At 51.1% G+C, this 16,269-nt stretch overlaps 1 protein-coding gene across 2 annotated transcripts in view; it reads right to left on the bottom strand.

The window, feature by feature from the left end:
- CEP85 (centrosomal protein 85) overlaps positions 1 to 4,971 on the bottom strand; it is a 54,217-nt gene extending 49,246 nt beyond the window's left edge. For both annotated transcript variants that reach the window (XM_062190684.1, XM_062190685.1), the window contains exon 1: positions 4,865 to 4,971. The gene's annotated coding sequence lies outside the window, so the exon portion shown is untranslated. The remainder of the gene's footprint in view (positions 1 to 4,864) is intronic.
- Positions 4,972 to 16,269: the final 11,298 nt, after the last annotated feature.

Here is a 16,269-nt window from a genome sequence, read left to right as displayed (position 1 = left end):
TCTTTCTGGGTCTTATCCTCCTCCCTAGCTCTCATGCAGGCTTAGATGCCCCTGCCCACCGACAACAGGCCTACTTGCAGTACCGCAATAATCCCTGTAGCTGCCCAGTCTCTGCAGACAGCCTACGAGGCATACACCCCTTGAGCTCGACTGACTGTGGGGACAAAACCGTTTATAAGGTATCCTGGGGTTGCGTGGCCATTCCCAAGCCTCGCCCCCATCCCTCGAGTGGTCCCCCACCGCCATGCCCATGCTCCTCCTCCTTTCTCGCGTCCGTACGTAGTTCTTGTTACAAGTCATTCTCTACATGCACCTATCAAAACCGCACTTATTTTACTGCGTCGCTGTTGCCTTCACCGGCATTGCGGCCTGTCTTTCTCGATTCGGGACCTTTTGTTCAGGCCCCTTGCCCCGCCCACTCCAGCCCTTCTGTCGTCTGTTGGGGAGTGGGGGCACCCATATATGTCTCTGATGGTGGAGGTCCTCAGGACCAAGCTCGCCAGAATGACCTATGACCGTGCCCCCACCGAAGACTAGCCCGCCCCTCCTGACGCATTGTACTCCCGCCTTCCTCGTATTGTTTGGTCCCTAGTCTTCTCCCCAATTGGGCATAACCCCGTCCTCCGACCGGGAGTAAAAGACCGAGGCATGCGAGATCAAGGATACCGCAGCGAGCGTTCACCCGGAGGTTCCGGGGGCCTCGGGAGAGTATATGCATGTGCATACGGGGGTGGTCCCAACCCGTCCCAGAAAAAGGGAAACTAAGGGCAAAAGTGAGGCCAAGGGTTGTGGCCGAACCTTTGGTGTATCACAATATGCCCACCGGCACACTGGGCATGCACCTCTGCTCTCTGTCCGGTCGCTGATATCCCGGCCGCCACGGCCGTCGGAGGCTGATTTGCGGAAAATAAAAAGGAGGGAGATGTAGGGGACCAAACCCGAGGAACCGCAGCGCTAAGATGGCGCTGATTTCCTGCTTCCGGGTTCTTCTTCCCCGGCAAAGTTTCCCGCGCTACCCCTGAGCTGTCCTATCCTGACACAGCCTTGTAATCATATGATTCGTGACGTGTACTGCGTATATATGCCCCGACCACCGGATGTGCGAGTAGTTCCTGCCCGCCAGAGATCGAGGTCTGATCTCCCGCGCCCTGAGTAATAAAGAGCTCTTCTACGAGACGCCCGGTGTCGGTTTCTTGCTGGACGAGAGCGGCGCCGAGCAGTTAACCAGCAGATAGAAGATCTCCCTCTCTCTGTGTAACTGTACTTTTCAAATAAGTAAACAAATCTTTAAAAAAAGAAAAATTCTCCTTAAAAAAAAAAAAGCCTCTTTAAACCCATGTATGGCTTTGTCATAATACATATTTTCCAGACACTTTTTGAAGACTCCCTTATATGGTGTAAATGCTATTTAAATAGTTGTAATGTTGGACTGTTTAGGAATAATGAGAAGAAAAAACTTGCACATGTTTAATAAAATATATTATTTTCTGAATAATTTCTAACCTCAATTAGTTAATCTACAGATGTGGAACCCACAGACACAGATATGGAAGGCCAACTGAATATTAAAGAGAAGTGAAAACCTATGTTCATACAAAAACTTGTATACAAATGTACATAGTCAAAATGTAAGAACAATCCATATAGCATCAACTGCTAAATGAATACAATGCGGTATAGCCATACAATGGATTATTAAGTAATAAAAGGAACAAAGTACTGACACATTCTACAACATAGGGTACTGAAAACATTATGCTAAGTGAAGGAAGTCAAACAACAAAGGGCACATATCACATGATCCCATTTATATGAAAAATGTTCAGAACCTCCAAATCCACAGACAGCAAATTAGTAGTTGCCAAGAGAAGAGAGTAAGAGGGGAGGAAACAGGGAGTAACTGCTAATGAGTTTGGGATTTCTTTTAAGTAATTAAAAAAAATTTCTTTAAGGCTTATTTATTTATTTGAAAGGCAGAGTTAGAGAGAAATCAAGACCTTTCATCTACAAATTCATTCCCCAGATGGCTGCAAGAGCCAGACCAGACCAAAGCCAGGAGCCTGGAACTTCATCTGGGTCTCCTATGTGGGTAGCAGGGACCCAGGCACTTGGGCCATATTCCACTATTTTCCTAGGTGCATTAGCAGGGAGCTAGATCGGAAGTGAAGCAGCAGCGATTTGAACTGGTGCTCATATGAACTGGTGCTCATATGGGAAGCTGGTGCTACAGGCAGCTTAACCTGCTGCACCACAACACAGGCCCCCAAAATGTTCTAAAATTAGTAATGGTTGACTGAACAACCTTATGAATATACTGAATACTACTGACTTGTACACAAATACAACTGAATTTTACAGCATGTGAATTATGTCTCAATTTTTAAAAAAGCACTCCCATAATGAGTAAAATACAGAATAAATCATTCTTGACTTTCCCTACTTAGCTCAGAATTAGAAGAGCAACTACTAGAAATTTTTAGAACTATTTTGATGGAGATAGACTTCCTGGAAGAAAAGTGACAGAAATGTAGAAGACATAACACAAATACCTAACTACGCAGCCAAAAAGGAAAGAGTGAATGGAGCAGACAGAAAAAAAAAGCTTCCAATTTGGTTGGTTTCTATCTTCAAAGTCTTTTATAGTATATATTCATCCATTCCACAAATTCAACATGTATTCAGCACTTACTACCTATCAAGCACTGTGCTGAACACTTAATAGGTAGCATGTGTCGTGTTTAATGTTCAAATCAACCCTAGGAGGCAGTTACTATTATTACCCTTAAAAAGAAAAAAAAAAAAAAAAAAAGAAAGAAAGAAAGAAAAAGGTTTGAAAGGCAGAGTTACAGAGAGAAAGGGACAGAGAGAGAGATCCATCTTCCATCCACTGATTCACTCTCCCAAATGGCTCCACTGGCTGGGGTTGGTGAAGCCAGGAGCCTGGAGCTCCATCAGAGTCTCCGACATGAGTGGCAGAGGCCTAAGCACCTGGGTCATTATCCACTATTCTCCCAGGCACATCAGCAGGGAGTTGGATAGGAAGCAGCGCAGCCAGAACTTGAAATGGTACTTATAGGGTATGCTGGCATCATTGGTGGCAGCTTAACCCACTGCACCAAAAATGCCAGCCCTATTTCTTATCTCATTCTAAGGATAAGAAAAAGGTTTAGGGGTGGGTATTTGGTACAGCAGTTAAGCTCCCACTTGGGATGCCATCTTGGAGTGCCCAGATTCAAATTCTGGCTCTGGTCCTCTTTTCAGTGCTAATGTGTACCCTGGGAGGCAACAGGTAATGGCTCAAGTACTTGGATCCCTGCCATCTATGTAGGAGACCCCAATGGAGTTCCCAGCTCCCAGCTTTGACCTGGCCCAGCCCAAGATGTTGTGGACACTTGCAGAGTAAACCAGCAAGTGGACAATTTCTCTGCCTTTCAAATAAACAAGTAAAAATTCCTGAAAAGAAGGATTTAGACTGGTGAAGGTCGTGTAATTAGGGAGAAGCTTCAAAGCCAGGACTGCGCTCTGCTGCTCACAGTCATCCAGTCAGCATTTTTTCTGTAGGTGACGAAACTCCAAAAAGAGAAATCAAAGAAGTTCCGAAGGTGCCGCAAGTTGGAGTTTCTGCCTCAGAGAGAGCTAGAAGCCTCAAGGCAGTCAGAAGCAGGGACAGCTCATAAAACTTCTTGGCTTTGCCATGGTCACTACCAGGCTCTGCTTCCCAAGTTTCAGCTGAGAATTAGATCTTTGACTGTTACACTTCTCCCGTCGGAGAACTGGGATCTTCCTGTGGAACGCCCCACTGCCCAGCGGGCCAGGGATCTACATCAACTAGGAGACCTGCAGGGCTTTACAGACAACTGCCAGACCCATCAAGAATCCCACACCATCACTCTGTGTTCATGGCCTTGACCATGCGTTAATCACACACTCCGTGAGAGAGAAGCCAAACCCCTGCCAAGAGTTAAGTCCCGAAATTCGCGGAACCTTCAGCCCACCCTCAGGCGGACCTGGCCTAGGGGACTGTAATGACTTCCAGTTATCTTAATCATCCGGTACCACCACTTCTTTCTGGTACACAGGACTCATCAACCAAAACTTATGTGGCACCTCCTTATTTGCCTGGCTCTGCGCCACGCGCTCCAGGTACAACACTGCTGTAAAAGACAAACCCCTGGTTCACTGGGGTGAAGGTTAAGCGCGCTACAGGCGCTGCTACACAAATAAACTTGAACTTCACTTAAAGCGCCAGCTCCTCCTGACTACCGCACATTAGGGCTCCGCGGGGAGCTGTCCTGCAGCCTGTAGGCGCTTCGGCAGCCGACCTGTGACCACCAACGACGCCTCCAGACACGGCCAGGCACTGGCCTGGGGCCTGCCTCCCCCGGTCTTCCCTCTCAACTCTGGCTTCACCTCCTCAGGGAGGGCTTCCCAGCCCCTCCGACCACCTCAGCGCCTTCCGTTTGGAGCTGTCGGTGCAAGTTCCCCACGCTACCCGTCCCAAACGCCGCCCGCCTGATGTCTGCTCTTCCCCGGGACCGCCGGGAACGGGCTGCCCGCTGTTTCCCCGGGTCACGGGCACAGGCAGAGGGCGTGGAGCCAAAGACGGAGGAGAAACCAAGGCAAGGGGGCAAGGCAGGCGGCCGGGACGCCAGGGGGTGCGTGTGTAGTCGGCGGCGGCTAACTCTGGGGAGCCGGGCCGGGAGACCTGAGGAGAGGTTACGGATTAGTCGCTCTGCGCATGCGCCTCGCTCTCGCCCGGCTCCCCCACAGAGGTAGGTCCTGAGTGTCCGCGGCTTCGCCCGAGCTACAGAAGGCGGGCTAGGGTCTGTCGCTCCCACCGGGGTCCCGAGGGAGGAGAACTTACGACAGCCTGAAAGCGGGCGGCGAAATCCCTCACTCGGAGGTACCCACTGTAGCCTCCACGTCTGCGGCGTCCGCCCCTCACCTCGCCTAACGGCCGTTACACACCCAACGCCGCGCGCCTGAGAGCGCGCCCCGCGCTGGCTCCGCCCCTTTCTGCATGGTTCCAACCAATCGAGAGTCGAGTCGCGCCGGTATCCCGCCCATCTCTTCCTGCCTCTGACCAGTCAGGAGGCGAGCCGCTTCGGTGTCCCGCCCCCTGCACGCCGCCCTCGGCGCCGAGCTGGACGGACCTGTCTGCGCATGACCCCGCCGTCCCGAGAGTTCGCCCCTGCCCTTGCCTGTCCTGCCTCTAGGCGGAGCCCTGCCCTCCCGGGCCTGGAACTGACTTCTGCAGGATGGGAACTTGGCCTGGGCTGAGTCCCGCCGGACCTGCCTCGCCTTGCTCCCGCCCAGAACCTACCTATCCGCCCTCTGATGGTGACCAGGAGTTAAGGTGTGGCCTGGCTCATTCTGGGACTGATTTCATGGATCATAAACCTGGATATGATATGATACATGAGTTTAGGGGACATTCTCTGCAAGAGTAAATAAACGGCCGGCGCCGTGGCTCACTAGGCTAATCCCGGGGCGCCGGATCCTGTCCCGGTTGCCCCTCTTCCAGGCCAGCTCTCTGCTATGGCCCAAGTGCTTGGACCCTGCACCCGCATGGGAGACCAGGAGAAGCACCTGGCTCCTGGCTTCGGATCAGCAAGATGCGCCGGCCGCAGCAGCCATTGGAGGGTGAACCAACGGCAAAAAGGAAGACCTTTCTCTCTGTCTCTCTCTCTCCACTCTGCCTGTCAAAAAAAAGTAAATAAACAATCTAAAAAAATGGCAATGATTGGGCCAATGCTATGGCACAGCTGGTTAAGCCGCTGCCTGTGATGCCAGCATCCTATATGGATGAGAAAGAGAGAAAGGTATGTCTTCCATTCACTGGTTCACTCCCCGGATGACTGCAGGCCAGGAGATTGGAGCTCCATCCAGGTCTCCCACGTGGATGCAGTACTCGGGCCATCTTCCACTGCTTTCCCAGGCGCATTAGCAGGGAGCTGGATCGGAAGTGGAACGGCCTATACTTGAACCGGTACTTGTTTGGGGTGCTGGGGTCACAGGCAGCTGCTTGGCCCACTGTGCCACAATGCTAGCCCCTGCTGTGGGGCTCTTATCTACATCCACAGACATGCCATACAAGGGCCCGCCTCAGCGGTGCAGACCTTCAGACTCAGGCTGAAGGCAGCCACAGCCCTGCGGCGCGACAGCCTCATCAAGGTGGAGTGACATGTCCCGGGGGACGGGAACGAGCCGGGGACACCGCAGTGCAAGCTACCGGAGGCTGTTCTGATTCTGGGTAAGGAGGCTGCTGGCGTGGACGTCCTGTCTGTGGGAAGGGGAGTGGTCACGTGGCTCAGCCTGATATCCTCAAAGCACTGGTGGCCAATTCCAGAGGTATGTGGGCGAGGATTCCAAGATCAAAGATGTCCTCTTCCAGTGTGACTGGGCCCTGCCGGTAACTGACTCCATCACCGGGAATCCATAAACATTTGGAGGCTCTGGTGCCTGTGCTCGTTACCAGAAATTCTGCCCATAAACCCATCAGAAGAATTGGGATTCACCTTTATAATAAACAATGGTTATGGGATTTTGAAGTTAAAAAGTAAACAAAAGTAAATCATTTATCTATTTCTGTACAAATGATCAAATGTTAATCACTCATTTGCATTTCAAGAAAATTTTTTCCCTAATTTCAGAGAACATACATATTTTTTAAAGATTTATTTATTTAGCCGGTGCCGCAGCTCACTAGGCTAATCCTCCGCCTAGCGGCGCCGGCACACCAGGTTCTAGTCCCAGTCGGGGCACCGGATTCTGTCCCGGTTGCCCCTCTTCCAGGCTAGCTCTCTGCTGTGGCCAGGGAGTGCAGTGGAGGATGGCCCAGGTCCTTGGGCCCTGCACCCGCATGGGAGACCAGGAGAAGCACCTGGCTCCTGCCTTGGGATCAGTGTGGTGCGCCGGCCGCAGCGCGCCTGCCGCAGCGGCCATTGAGGGGTGAACCAAAGGCAAAGGAAGACCTTTCTCTCTGTCTCTCTCTCTCACTGTACACTCTGCCTGTCAAAAAAAAAAAAAAGATTTATTTATTTTGGGCCCCTTAGCATAGTGGGTAAAGCTGCCGCCTGCAGTGCTGGCATCCCATATAGGAGCCTATTCTAATCCTGGCTGCTCCACTTCTGATCCAGCTCCCTGCTAATGTGCCTGGGAAAAGCAGTGGAAGATGACCCAAGTGCTTGGGCTCCAACACCCATGTGGGAGATCTGGAAGGAGCTCCTGGCACCTGGCTTCAACCTGGCCCATCCCTCGCCATTGCGACCATCTGGGCAGTGAAGCAGCAGATGGAAGACCTCTCTCTCTCTCTCTCTCTCTCTCTCTCTCTCTCTCTGTTTGCCTCTGCCTTTCTGTAACTTTGACTTTTATTTGACAGTCAGAGTAACACAGAGAGAGAAGGAGAGGCAGAGAAAGAGAGAACGTGAGAGGTCTTCCATTTTTCTGGTTCACTCCCCAATTGGCTGCAATGGCTGGAGCTGTGCCCATCTGAAACCAGGAGCCAGGAGCTTCCTCCGGGTCTCCCACATGGGCACAGGGACCCAAGCACTTGGGCCATCTTCCACTGGTTTTCCAGGCCATAGCAGAGTTGGATTGGAAGTGGAGCAGCCAGGACTCGAACTGGTGTCCATATGGGATGCCAGCACTGCAGGCGGCACTTTACCCGCTGTACCACAGGGCCAGCCCCTACAATATATTTTATTTTAAAGATTTATTTATTTATTTGAAAGGCAGGGAATATGAGAGAGAGAGAGAGAGAAAGTCTTCCACTCACTGGTTCACTCCCCAGATGGCCACAACAGCCGGAGCTGCGTCAATCTGAAACCAGGAGCCAGGAGCTTCCTTTGGGTCTCCCACAAGGGTGCAGGGGGCCAAGGACTTGGGCCATCCTCCGATGCTTTCCTAGGTCATAGCAGAGAGCTGGGTTGGAAGTGGAGCAGCCAGGACTTGAACCATATGAGATGCCGGCAACTGCAGGTGGCGGCTTTACCCACTATGCCACAGCGCCAGCACCTGGAAGGCTCTTACAGAATAGAAAGGAGGGAGAGATTCTTCTAGTCCAGCAAGGAAGATTTACCAAAAAAGGCTAGCATGAAGGGCAGCCTGAGAAGAATGACCCGGAGCGGCAGGAAAGGTGAGAATGGCGGAGAGAGGAACAGACAGCTTGGGAGAAGCTTAGTGAGTGAGAACGGGAGCTGTGAGGGGAGGGGACGTCTCTGGAACATGGCCAAGGGGGATCGGATTTAGGGAGGAGTGGGCTCAGAGCAGGTCAGTGGGAGAGATAGGGAGGCCCCACGAGGGATCCAGTTCCCGGTTATTCAGATGGACCCCAACACCAACCCGCCATGCTCCAGGCCCTCCCGTGCTCGGATCTCCCAGGCTGCATTCCTCCCCAGCGAGTTATTCTCCTGGCTTGGACGCAGGGTTAAAGTGCTGCTGGGGACTCCCGCAGCCGCCATCGGAGTGTCTGACCAGAGTCCTGGCGACTCCACTTCTGGTCCAGCTTCCTGCTGATTCGAACCCTGAGAGGCAGCAGATGACTGCCCAAGTGCTTGGGCTTCTGCAACTGTGTTGGAGACCGGATTGAATTTAGCCTTGCCCTGGATGTTCGTAAAATGGCGCAGTCTTATCTGTAGCATGATCTATGCCCCAACACCATCCTAGGCTCTAGCCACCACCACCATCACCCCGCTGCCACCACCATTGCTGGAAGCCAGGTGACCACATGGCCCAACCACAGGTGTCAGCCCCACCCCCACCCTAATAGGATTCACTGCTCCTACTTCCCTGCCCCACCCTCCACCTGAAATGGTTTAAGAGGACCTGTTCCCAAACACATGCTCTCTCTTGATCTCTCTCTTACACTCTCCTCTTCTCTCTTAACCTTCTCACCCTCTCCTCCCAGGCCATCGGGCTTCCCCCACCCGACAATAAACCTTTCCTCTAACTCCGATGTTTGGTGTGTTTTGTGACCCTGCCTTACACTGGCTATTGTGAGCATTCAAGAAGTGAACCAGTGGGTGGAAGATCTTTCTCTGTCTCTCTGCTCTTCAAATAAATTTTTTCTTTTTGCTATGAAGAGGAACCAGGGGCTCAGAGTTGATTTTTTTAAGTATGGTCTTTTAATTTTTTTAAAGATTTATTTGTTTATTTGAAAGGCAGAGTTACAGAGAGAGAGAGAGGAGAGACAGAGAGAGAGGTCTTCCATCCGCTGGTTCACTCCCCAAATGGCCACTGTGACTAGGCTGGACCAGACTGAAGCCAGGAGCTTCTATCTTCCATGAGGGTGCAGGGGCCCAGGAAGCCGGGACTTGAACCAGCACCCATATGGGATGCCGCCACTGCAGACGCCTGCTTAACCCACTGCACCACAGCGCCAGCCCCGCTCAGAGGTGTTAAGTAGGTCGTCCACCTGCCTCTACCCTTCTTCACTAGGTTCTGTCTCCTCCTGATAGGAGGACAGACCTGATGTTGCTGGAGCCTCAAGTCATCCAAACTCTCTGAGCCTTCTCTAGTTCTCTTATCTGTAAATTGGGGAAATAGTAATACCTTACAGGGTTGTTTTGAGGAATGAATAATTTACTTTGAAAGTTTGTTGTTAATATTAGCAAAATATGACCTAGAATTCTGCTTCTTTCCCAGGCTGGTTGAGAGTAAGGGCTTCACCTTACTACTCTATATCCCAACTCTTGGTAAGGCCTGCCACTTGCAAGTTGTGCGAACTGAGCCCCAATGTCTCCATCTATAAAATGGGATTGAAAATACAGTAATCAGGGCCAGCCTTGTGGTATAGCAGGTTAAGCCACTGCCTGCAACACCAACATCCCATCTGGGCACAGCATTGAGTCCCGGCTGCTTCACTTCCAACCCAGCTCCCTGTTTAACACACCTGGGAAAGCAGCAGCAGATGACCCAGGTGATTGGGCTCCTGCACCCACATGGGAGACCCAGATGAAGCTTTTGGCTCCTGGCTTTTGCCTGGCCCAGCACTGGCTGTTGTGGCCATCTAGGGAGTGAACTAGAAGATGGAAGATCTCTGTGTCTCTCCCTCTCTCTCTCTGTAACTCTGAGTTTCAAATAAATAAATACATTTTTAGAAAAAAATATGTAAAATTATCTCAGATCTGGCATTGTAGTGCAGTGGGTTCAGCTGCCACTTCAGACATCAATATTCCATATGGGTGCTGGTTTGAGTCCCAGTTACTCTACTTCCAACCCAGCTCCCTGCTAGTGAGCCTGAGAACACAGGGGAAGATGGCCCTAGTGCTTCCTGGCTTTAGCTTGGCCCTAACCTGGCCACTGTAGCCATCTGGGGAGTGAACCAGCAAATGGAAGATCTCTCTCTCTAATTCTGCCTTTCAAATAAATAATCTTTATATATATATATATATACATATATATGTGTATATATATATATGTATATATATATAATTATGAGATGATTATATAATTATCTCATAGACTGTTGACTGTGCTTCACTGGTTGCCCCTCCAACCAGACTTGTGCCTCCATGTCCCTGCCTGGCCCTCCAGGCCCTTTGTGGGACTGCAGCCCTGGTCTTCCGGTGGATCATCAGCTCCTTCCCCGAGGGAGATTTAGTCTTTGGCCAGTAGCTGGGGTCTTGGTGGCTGAGGGTGGATAAATTGTCCACTCAACCTCAGGAACCCAGCTGCCTGTCTTCCCACTAGAAATCACCTGTACTGGATGGACTCATCGGCTGCTGATGTCTTTCCAGACCTCACTAGCCCTCCTATACCCTTTGGACACAATGTTCCTCTGGGTTTTTGTAGAATTATGAGGTCCAGCCTGGCCCCTACTTCTTGTTTACTCACATGAGTTCCTCAGATTTCCCTGGGTGGGCATGGTAGCTGCCACTGCACACACAAACTCCCATGCTGGGGCTACCACCTGGGTGTGTTTAGGGGAAGCTTGACTGGCCCCAATCATAGCAGAGAACTGTGTGGTCCTTGAGGAGCTGGGAACAAGGACTGTGGAGTGAGCAGCCATCGTCACAGGTGACTGAACTGTGGCAACTCCAACACCAGGGGCTGATTCTGCTGAGAGCACAGGGGTCTGTGTGGTCGTAGCGTGATGAGCTTCAGACAGCTGGCTCATGGCAGGAGCTCTTGTCGGGACTGAGTCCCAGACCTGGTTATTCCAATACTAGCTGTCCCTAGAGTGGTGTGGTTAGCAAAGTGGTGATCACCATGCTGGTTGTCATGGATAAAGATTCTCTCCCATTAGTAGCTTTGCTCAATGTCGTCAGGGATGCCATTGTAGCTGACTTCCCAGAGAGAGTGGTTATCATGGTCCTGGATGGATTAATGTCATTGGCTGGTATGTTTGCTGCTGATGGAGCTGTGACTGCGGCTAATGTCTCTGGTGATTCCCTTCTTTTGTTTGTGGTGTTAGGCTGAGGGGCTGTAATTAGAGTTGTCTGGGTCTGTTTTGGCTCCCAGCAGAAGTGGCCACATAGGATAAGGCTATGATTCTATATATCCCTGCTTGGTCTGTCAGTGTAGATGCCATGATGGAATTTGACAGCACTGTGCCCTTGGAGATGTGGTGAGAGTTGTATTTAATTTCTCCTCCTGAGTTCTATGTTCTGGGATTGTCTGCTTGGTGGACCCCGTAGAGCCGCCGGTTCCCAGTGAAGATGGAGGAGTAACTGATGCCTGTGCTCCCGGGGTGGGATGTTGCTTTCCTCCTGGGTGTTGTTGAGCTGCAGGGGCCCCCACTGTTGGAGACAGCTGAGGTTGTAGATAACACAACCCTGTTCCCAGTACATTTGCCTCACTTCCTTCTAACTGTGCAGAGCCAAGGGGTCACGGTAGGGCTAGAGAGCTGGCCATGACATTTGGGGAGAGTAGGGGCACACAGGCTCTCCATGTGGCTCCATTACTGACTTGTTGGCTCTATGACTGACCTCCTTGGGGAAGTCCTCACCTCTCTCTGCACATCCATGTCACCTCATCACAGCAAGAGACTTGGGCTCAACTAGACTGCAGCCATCTAAACTCTGTAGATCTGTGGGTCTGTTTGCTACAAAAATCCAGAATGAAATGCACACCTGTCTGGCTACAGGGGTATCAGGTTTTCATTTCTAGGGAGAGATGTTTCTGTTGGACCTGACTTTATGGTTTGTTTTCCAAGTGATTACCCAGTTGTCCTTGATGCCCGTAGGAAAGTCCGTCTGTGAGCAGAGATGGCTGGATCAGAGGCTCTTGTCTTCATACAAGAAATAATTCAGAAGTGACTCAGAGTAGTGGTGAGCAAGGTAGCAAGGTTGGTCATCAGAGCAGATAAGCGCTCTCCAGATGGAGCCGAGCACGCAGTATGTACTCGGACCAGGGCCTCTAGGGGAGTGGGGTCCAGTTCTTGCTGCTCTCTTCCCCTTCCCACCTCAGCTCCTTGACATAGGGCTTCCTGAGTGTGAAAACTTCCTCCCGGGATTTTATTACCCAGTGTTATCAGACTTGGTGCTAGGCAGAGAGGATTCTCCTGGGAGATTTCCTTGGGGGGAGGCTGGGACTACCTATAAAGTTATTGGGGTATGGGCAGGGCTTTGTAGGGCATTCCTGGGTGCTTTATTTTCCTTAAGGCCCTCTCACATGCAGGCTAATTCCTTTCTACCTGACATATCCTACACCCCCCCACCCCCCACTGATTTGTCATGCCTCCTGTCATTGTGTATCTAGACCTATTTCTTTGCTCTTTTGTGCCATTGCTTTACTTTAAAGAGGAAGAAACAGAGAGAGGTCTTATATCTGCTGGTTCACTCCCCAAGTGGATGCAATAGCCAGGGCTGGGCTAGGCAGAAGCCAGGAGCTGGAACTATATCTGGGTCTCCCATGGGGGTGGCAGGGGCCCAAGCACTTGGGCCACCTTCTGCTGCTTTTCTGGATATGTTAGCAGGGAACTGGATCAGAAGCAGAGCAGCTGAGACTTCAACCAGAGCTCCATTATGGGGTGCCGGCCTCACAGGCAATGGCTTAACCCACTGTGCCACAACACTGGCCCTAGCATTGGTTTACTTTCCATCACTTAGCCCACACTGCAGTATCTTGTTGCTACTCTATCATAAATATCAGTATTTGGGGGGCCGGCGCTGTGGCATAGTGGGTAAAACCGCTGCCTGTGGGGCCAGCATCCCATATGGGTGCCAGCTCAAGTACCAGGTGCTCTGCTTCCAATCCAGCTCTCTGATGTGGCCTGGGAAAGCAGTGGAGGATGGGAGACCAGGAAGAAGCTCCTGGTTCCTGGCTTCGGATTCGCACAGCTCCGGCCATTGCAGCCAACTGGGCAGTGAGCCAGCAGATAAAAGACTTCTCTGTCTCTCTCTGCCTCTTCTCTCTCTGTGTAACTCTGACTTTCAAGTAAATAAATAAATAAATCTTTTTTTTAAAAATTAGTATTTGGTAGAGTGAGTCTCCCATTCTTGCTTTCCTAAATGAACTTGGGAATTATTGGACTTTTGTTCTTCCTTACATAGATCACAGTCAGCTTATCAAGTTCTACAAAGACCCTGTTGGGATTTTGATCAGAAGTGTACCATTATGTGCTGCAATCACAGATTTGGTGAGAATTGACATCTGCATTATGGTGAGGTTTCCCATCCACAGCAACTCTCGTTAGAAGCAACACAGTAACCTTGGCTTTGAAGTCAGAGCCGAGAGAGAACCCCAGCTTTGTCATGAGACACATGGCAGGTGTGGGTGGGGCAGAGACATGGAAATCACTTCAGCTCTCGAGGTCTCAGTTTCCTTGATGACAGAACAAGGATAAGAAAAGCACCCGCTGGGGCCAGCACTGTATCATAGCGGGTAAAGCTGCCACCTGCAGTGCCAGCATCCCATATGGGTGCCAGTTCGAGTCCTGGCTGCTCTACTTCTGATCCAGCTCTCTGCTATGAACTGGGAAAGCAATGGAAGATGGCCCAGGTCCTTGGGCCCCTGCATCCACGTGGGAGATCCAAAAGAAGCTCCTTGCTACTGGCTTCAGATTGGCTCAGTTCCGTCCATTGCAGACACTTGGGGAGTGAAGACTTCCCTCTCTCTCTGCTTCTGCCTCTCTGTAACTCTTTCAAATAAATAAATAAATCTTAAAAAAAAAAAAAAGAATAGCACCCACTTCACTGATGGTCATGAGGACTACTGTGTCAGTATTATGCTTAGGACATAGTAGGTGCTCAATGAGTAGAACATGCTGATAAACGTGCTAATAGAACATTTGTAATGATTATTTCCTTCTGCTCTTCTCACTAAAACTGGTATTAACTTCCTAGATGTTTGCTGAGGATGCTCCTGTCCCTGGCAAAAGGCATGGGCTCACAGGAGTGATGAGACACACACAATTCCCTGCCATCTCCCACAGTCCCCCACCAGACTCCCCTAGGGCCCCAGAACCCAGGGTTGTTCTCCTAACTCAGGCTCAGTGAGGCATGGGGGCTTATGGTTGCCCCTTGCTGGACTAGGGCAGGGGAGGGCAGCAGGGCTTGGGCCCCCTGGGCCAGCTTAGGAGCCAGTCTGCTGAAATCCTGCGCTATCAGCCTGCCCCAGATGGGAAGTCAGAAGGAAAGGGGGTGTCAGGTGAGATGACAGACAAGAAGGAGTGGACAGATAATGACAGCGCCCTGGGAGAGGTGCATGGGCAAGGACAGAGCCCCTTGGAGGTTACCCTGTGGTGCTTCTACTTACAGATCCGTGGGTGCCCAAGTCGTTCTGACAATCGTGGGTAGCCAATGTGCTCGTGCTTACGTTGTTAGATCTTCCTGGAGGCACTGACTGGTCCTCACAACCTTCCTCCCCTTTCTGGCCAACCAGAAGAGGGGCTGTGAGTGCCCTCAGAGAACAATGGATGGGAAGGATCTCTGTGGAGACTATTGGGAAGATGAAGGGCTCCATCCCCAAGAAGGAGCAGACACAGCCACCGCAGAAACCAGTGGCTGCCCGGGTCCGTGCCTGTGCATGGTCCTGCAGATGCTGGGAAGGAGTCCTGGTCCAAATGGGGGAACAGACAGCAGCTCTAAGACAATGAGGCAGTGCCGGTCCCAGTGCCACCTCTTCTCTGTCTGCTGAGCACAACGCCTGTCCCCAGTTGTCCAGACTCCCTCCCTGCAGACCTCTGAAGCTGAGACTCCCATTCTACCCAGGGACCATCCCCACGGCCATTGCTGAACAGCAGGACAAGACTCTGGGCCTTCCAGCCTTCCCCAATCCATTGCCAGGGGACCTGCGTCTTGGGAAAGGGCTGATCCCTTTGATTGCCCACCTCCTGGGCTTAGGGCTAACCATGTTTAAAAATTAATTCAATTTTATTATTTTATTTTATTTGAAATGCAGAGAGACAAAGAGATCTTCCATCCACAGGTTCACTCCACAAATACTCCAACAGCCAGGGCTGGGCCAGGCTGAAGCCAGGAACCAGGAACTCACTCCTGCTCTCCCACATGGGTGGCAGGCATTTGAGTCATTGACTGCTTCCTTCCAGGGTGTGCATTAGCAGGAAGCTAGAATGGAGAATGCAGTCAGGATTCCAACCAGGTATTCCAACATAGGAGGCAGGTGTCCCAAATGGGAAAAATGGGGCCCAGTGACTCACCCAAGGATTATGATCCATATCTCCAGTCCTCTGAGGCAGTGTTTTCTATTGTTCACAGCTGTCACATTTTCTCAGACTCCCTTGCCAGGTTCAGGAACTTGCTGAGGCTCTCAAGAGTCTTTTGGTGTAGGGCCGGCATTGTGGCATAGTGAGTTAAGCACCGCCTGCAGCACTGACATCCCGTATGGGCACTGGTTTGAGTCCCAGCTGCTCCACTTCTGATCCAGCTCCCTGCTAATGTGCCTGGGAAAGCAGTGGCAGATTGTCCAGGTCCTCAGGCCCAAGCATCCAAGTGGGAGACTTGGAAGAAGCCCCTGGCTCTTGGCTTTGGTCTGGCCCAGCCCTTTGGGGAGTGAACCAGTAGATGGAAGTTCTCTCTCCCTCTGTCTCTGTAACTCTGCCTTTCAAATAATAAAATAAGTCTTTTTTTTTTTTTTAAAGAGTTTTAGGTGTAAAAGTCCCGAGTAGAATTCACAGGCTCTGTGGTGGAATAAGAAGGCCATGCCAAGATGGCCACTGGCAACAGAAACTGCCTGGCAACAGGCTGTGATTGGATGGCTTTGGAAATTGCCTGGCAACAGGGTGTGATTGGTTAGGGCATAGACTGCCCTTTGACCGGATTGGCTGCCTTGGCTATATAAGCTGCTGTACCAACTGAAATAAAT

Source organism: Lepus europaeus, chromosome 5 (assembly GCF_033115175.1).
Source record: "Lepus europaeus isolate LE1 chromosome 5, mLepTim1.pri, whole genome shotgun sequence".
Lineage (NCBI taxonomy): Eukaryota > Metazoa > Chordata > Mammalia > Lagomorpha > Leporidae > Lepus > Lepus europaeus.
This window is presented reverse-complemented; position numbering and strand designations above follow the sequence as displayed.